Source organism: Numenius arquata, chromosome 12, assembly GCF_964106895.1.
Source record: "Numenius arquata chromosome 12, bNumArq3.hap1.1, whole genome shotgun sequence".
Classification (NCBI taxonomy): Eukaryota; Metazoa; Chordata; class Aves; order Charadriiformes; family Scolopacidae; genus Numenius; species Numenius arquata.
This window is the reverse complement of record NC_133587.1, coordinates 4,257,504-4,263,507: the sequence shown is the minus strand read 5'-3', so window position 1 is coordinate 4,263,507 and position 6,004 is coordinate 4,257,504.

Here is a 6,004-nt window from a genome sequence, read left to right as displayed (position 1 = left end):
GTTGCCTGCGGGATGGGAAGGATCAGTGGTGCTGGTTGCTGGGATGGGGTAAGGGGTTTGTTTTCTTTTTGGGGGTGGTGGGAAAAAAAGGAAGGAGCCATGGGATCGGGGAGGCCCCACTCGCGGAAGTGGCATCGTGGGACGGGACCGGCACCGCAACGCCCCGGAGCCGCCGGTTCCCGGCGGCTCCGGGGCGTTGCGGTACCGGTCCCGTCTCGGGAGGGGTTGTAACGGGGAGGGATGGAGGGTGGTGGTGGGGGGGGTGTCCTTACCTGTCGTGCGGCTCCACCGGAGCCCCCTCGGCCACCGGGGCCGCGGCCATGGTGCTGCCGGGGAGAGGGGAGGACCGGGCGGGCGGGGAAGCGGCGGGGACCCGGGAGGAGGCGGTGCCGCCGCGGGGCTCCCCGGGACTTGTAGTGCGGGGATGGGGACGGGAGAGTTGGGGGGGGGGGGGGGGTTGGGAAGGGGAAATTGGGGTGTTGGAGGGTGCTGGGGGGTGCTGGTGGGTGCAGAAGGGTGTTGGGGGGGGGTTCCATGGGGTGTAGGTGGGTGCTGTGGGGTGCAGGTGGGTGCTGGTGGGTTCCGTGGGGTGTAGGTGGGTGCTGGGGGGTGTAGGTGGGTGCTGGTGGGTTTCATGGGGTGCTGGGGGGTGCAGGTGGGTTCTGGGGGGTGCTGGTGGGTGCTGGTGGGTTTCATGGGGTGCTGGGGGGTGCAGGTGGGTTCTGGGGGGTGCTGGTGGGTGCTGGTGGGTTCCATGGGGTGCTGGGGGGTGCAGGTGGGTTCTGGGGGGTGCTGGTGGGTGCTGGTGGGTTCCATGGGGTGCTGGGGGGTGCAGGTGGGTTCTGGGGGGTGCTGGTGGGTTCCATGGGGTGTAGGTAGGTGCTGGGGGATGCTGGAGGTTGCTGGGGGGTTCCATGGGGTGTAGGTGGGTGCTGGTGGATTCCATGGGGTTCTGTGGGGTGCAGGTGGGTGCAGGAGGGTGTTGGGGGGTTCCATGGGGTGTAGGTGGGTGCTAGGGGGTTCCATGGGGTGCTGTGGGGTGCAGGTGGGTTCTGGGGGGTGCTGGTGGGTTCCATGGGGTGTAGGTGGGTGCTGGGGGGTTCCATGGGGTTCTGTGGGGTGCAGGAGGGTGTTGGGGGGGTTCCATGGGGTGTGGGTGGGTGCTGTGGGGTGCAGGTGGGTTCTGGGGGGTGCTGATGGGTTCCATGGGGTGTAGGTGGGTGCTGGTGGGTTCCATGGGGTGTAGGTGGGTGCTGGGGGTGCTGGGGGGTGCTGGTGGGTTCCATGGGGTGTAGGTGGGTGTTGTGGGGTGTAGGTGGGTGCTGTGGGGTGCAGGAGGGTGTTGGGGGGGTTCCATGGGGTGTAGGTGGGTGCTGTGGGGTGCTGGTGGGTTCCATGGGGTGTAGGTGGGTGCTAGGGGGTTCCATGGGGTTCTGTGGGGTGCAGGTGGGTTCTGGGGGGTGCTGGTGGGTTCCATGGGGTGTAGGTGGGTGCTGGGGGGTTCCATGGGGTTCTGTGGGGTGCAGGAGGGTGTTGGGGGGGTTCCATGGGGTGTGGGTGGGTGCTGTGGGGTGCAGGTGGGTGCTGGGGGGGTGCTGGTGGGTTCCGTGGGGTGTAGGTGGTTGTTGTGGGGTGTAGGTGGGTGCTGGGGGGTGCAGGTGGGTGGTGTTGGCATGGGTGGGTGCTTTGGGCACGAGTGGGTGTTATGGGGTGCAGATGGTGGGGTGCTGTGGGGCAGCTTGGCAGGAGCACCCATGCCCAAGCAGCTGAGGGGAGCAACACACAGCAACCCCCCCACACTACCACCCCCCCCCCTCCACCCCCCCCAACAGCTGCCAGCAGAGCTGGGGGGCAAGGGCGATCTGGGTGGCCCTGGGCTCTGGAACGGTCACTGGGTGCTGGGGGGGGCTGGGGTACCCCAACCCCTTGGGGACTCTGGGGCACCAGGCGCTTGGGGGGATGTGGTTTTGCTCGGCATCGCACTCCCTTCTCGCACCCGGGGTCCCCCAGGCTGAGGTTTGTGGTGCTGGGTGTTTTTTTTGGGGGGGGGAGGAGGGGCAGGGCAAGCGCCGCTCCCACGGTCCCCATCCCACCCTCGGAGACCGTCCGTCGGGAAACGCAGGGTTAACGGTCAGCAACGGGGAGATCGGCCTAAATCTGGCGCTTATTTGTGCCAAAAAAAGACATTAGGAAGCGGAAGAGGGTTTATTCCCACGCTGGGGTGGCCGGGGGGGTGCCCCGGGTCCCGCCGAGCTCCCCGGGGAGGAGAGATCCCGTCCTGGATGCGACCCCTGGGGCTGGGAGATGCTGGGTGCTGCAAACCGGAGGGCAGATTGGGGCAGATTCGGGGGGATTTGTGCCGTGGGAGCAGGGGGAGCCGGGCATTGGGCCGTAGGCACCGGGGATTCTCCTGGCACCGGGAATTGCTGGCTGTGCCGAGCGCCGGTGTGGGGAGCATCACCGATCCTCACCCCCCCCCCACCCCACTCCCCCGCATCCCCAGCTCCCCCATCCCGGTTTTGGGGGCACCACTGGGATGAAGACCGCGCTCTCCATCCCTGCCATCCCGGGGTGTGTGTGTGTGGGGGGGTGTTTCCTCGGCCACCACCAGCCCACGGAGGCTAAGCCCGGCCGATATCCCGCGTTGAACCCTCCCACCGACCGGCGAAATAACGATGATGATAATGATAATAAAAAATCAATAAACATTTATTCGATACAGCTGTTTTTAATACATACAGTACATGGAGTTACCCCTCCGCGGTGCTCGGCGGCGCGGCTGTTCAGAGCTGCTGTTACAGTACTCTCCAACTGAGGATTTTTTTTCAATGATTAACAAAAGAACAGATCGTCACAAATCGGGAGTTTATTATAAGATAGTTTACTGTTAAAACAATTTTATTTTTTGCAAATAAACACTTTTTAATATATATATTTATATATTTATATATATGGTTACAAGTGATAAATTGAAAATTCTTTTTTTTTTTTTTTATTCTTTTTTTTTTTTTCCATTTTCTTTTTTTCCCCAAAATACACTTATGCACTAATAACTGGCATCGACGAGAAACATTCGGATATGCCGTGGGATGGGTGTCACCAGGAGAGAAAGAAAAGAACAAAACGCTCCCAACGTTCCTGGGCGCGAGCGAGATGCTCCCCTGGGCCCGGGGGCAGCTCCACCGCGGCCGGACTCAGCCCTGCACCCCCCTGCCCTGTCCCTTGCGGGGGGGTGACGGTGCCACAGCCCCCTCGCCGGTGCACGGGGGTCACGGGGAGAGTTTCTGCCATCGAAGCTTTTGGGGACGGCTCGGCGAAGCGTCCTGTGGGGTCGCAGCGTCCCCGTCCCCGTCCCCGACCCCACGGGGGGTTTAGCCCTTTCCTGGGGGATGTGGGCGGTGGGACGGTGGGTCTCTGCAGCGGTGGGGGCATGGGGGGCGTGGGGCCACCGCGTCACGGTCCCCAGGGGGCTGCAGAGGCGGGTGCCACCCAAGGATGTGTAGGACTGCAGCCAAAGGGACTGCCATGCAGCCCCCCCATGCTCTGAGCCCCCACACACCCCAACTGACTTACCATGAGTGGCCCCCCCAGGCGGTGGGTGAAGACCAGGGGGGGTGACACCACTCCCAAACACCCCGTGTCCCCCCCGTCCCCCCCCACCTTTGCCAGACTTTACATTAACTGTAGGTCACTCCCCGCTGCCGGAGGGGACGACCCTGTGGCTCAGGTCCCTGCCCGGTGCCATGCCTGGGGAGGGGGGGTGTCCTGCGCTGTCGCACCCGGTGGTCTCCAAACCACCGCAGGCACAACCCACCGGGCACAACCCGCGCTGTCACCGCCACTGGGCTGGCAGCTGCCGGCATTCCTGGTATCGTTCCGGAGCCTTCCCCACACAAGCAGGAGAGCAAAGGGTGTCTCATGGAGAAGGCGGCGGTGGGAGAACATATTCCTCTTGAGGGATGACTATTGGGGGAAAAACACCTTAGAAGGGGGAAAAAAAACCAAAAACCCTGAAGATTTCACTTTCTCATAAAAATTTCCGTTTGACCACGGCGCTGCCATCACGGGAGCCTCTCCCTGCTCCAAGGGTGACAGGGGACAGCCCCAGCACCAGGACCACTGTTCCCACCACCCTGAGCCCATCGCCTGCCCCAAGGGGCCCAGACCGTCCCCAGGGTCCCCCCTGGGACGGCGTCACCCCTGAGGCCACCGCAGCTATCCTCGCTCCAGCCCCTCGCTCTTCCCAGTCCGCTCGTTTGGAGACACCTCGTTAACGAAGGAGCGGGATGGGTTTCGAGCCGGACCCCACAACGACCCCCCCCAAGACGGCCCTTCCCCAGGTTTCCCCCACCTTGAGCACCTCCTGGCTGAGCTCTCACACCGGGGCTCCCCCCCGGCACAGAGCACAGTGCTACCTGTTAATTTAATTAATGAGGAGCCAATTAATTGCATGTTAATGAGAACTGAGCCCCATGCAAAGGGAAGCAGTGGGGATTTTAAGGTGAATGCCCAAACCAGCAGCCGGGGCGACGCGGATCTCCCCCTCCCCGGGCCAGGGCACGGAGCTTTGCCAGGGGCTTTTCCCTGTGGTGGGATGAGATTTCGGGATCCAGCGGGTCCCTCCACCCCTTGACAGGGATTTCTGTGCCGAACTCTGCCCCGTGTCCCCAGCTCTGCCCGTTCTCCCCTTCCTGCCACCGCCTGCACCCCCTGAGCATGGCCTGAGCACCCTCCCCGGGCGCAGGGGTCCCTCCTCGCCGCCCCCTCCAGCGGTTATTGCTTTGGCGAGCGGGCACAGAGCTCTGCGGGCCACCGGCACCGTCCCTCGGGCTCAGCGCGGCAAAACGCCATCGCCCAGTACAGTGTCCCCTCGCCCCTGTCATGACAAAGACCGAGTCGGCTCCGAGAGCGCGGGTCCTACAGCTCCTGAAGCTCTCCCTTCCCTGGGGAGGCAGGATTTGTACCGGCAACACCGTCAAAACAAAGATCGGATGAAACGCAAGCGGCAAACAGTCTAATTAAGCTTTCTCACTAATTGCTTCGAAGCCCAGCAGCCCTCAGGCGGGTTCCCTCGCCCGCAGGCACGTGCCCAGCTTACAGCTGAGCCACCGGGCGACGCGGACGGTGGCATCCAGGTGCCGGCAGCCACGGCCGGAGCAGGAGCACCGGCTCGCCGAGAAGCCACCCCGGCTTCAGACACCGCCATCTCCTCTCTGCCCCCGCGGCTGCAATAACCTGCCAGTGGAGAAGGACGTTAATTATTACTAAGTGGCTCCTCGGAGCAGGGAGATGATACCGAGCCTCTGGCGGGCGGTGAAGAGCAGCGAAGGAAAACGAGGGTTGAGGTTTTAATTGATTAAAGTAAAAGCAGTAGCTCTCCTCCCCCCGACGCCACCTTCCCGGCTCTGCACAGGGGAAAAAAAAAAATCCAATTAAGGTTTTTTCTGTTTTGTTACCGAGAGAAAACGTGCCCGTTTCCCAAGGACCGAGGTAGCCTGGTTTTTGTCTGGAGACAGACACATCCCGGTCCGGGGATGGTTCCCCCCAGGCCGGAGCGAGGTGTAAGGACGGTTTTAGTACAGAGCAAAGAAAAGCCCGGGGAAGGAGAAAAAGCAAGAGAAAGTCCACCGTGCAAGGACCCCCCAGCCCCGCGGGAGATGGTCGTGGGCTTGGACGCATCTCGAGGGGGAGTCCCAGCCCAGAGGGACGAGGCGAGTGCAACGTGCCCGAAAGCAGGATCCATGATTGTCACTTGATGCTGCGCTCCCCGTCCCCATTACACACCTCCCGCGGCTGCAGTCGCCGACTGAAAACCCCATTGCTCCTTCCTGGGCAAACAGCACCTTTGGGATGGGACACGACGGGGACCCTGAATGGCCCTTTCCACCAGCCGGACCCCCCCCCCGTGCTCCGTGTCCGGCTGTGCTTGCAAAGACACCTCAAGCACCCGGGCAGTGCCACCACGACGCTCCACGGCATTCCCGCAACTTTCAACCCTCCAACC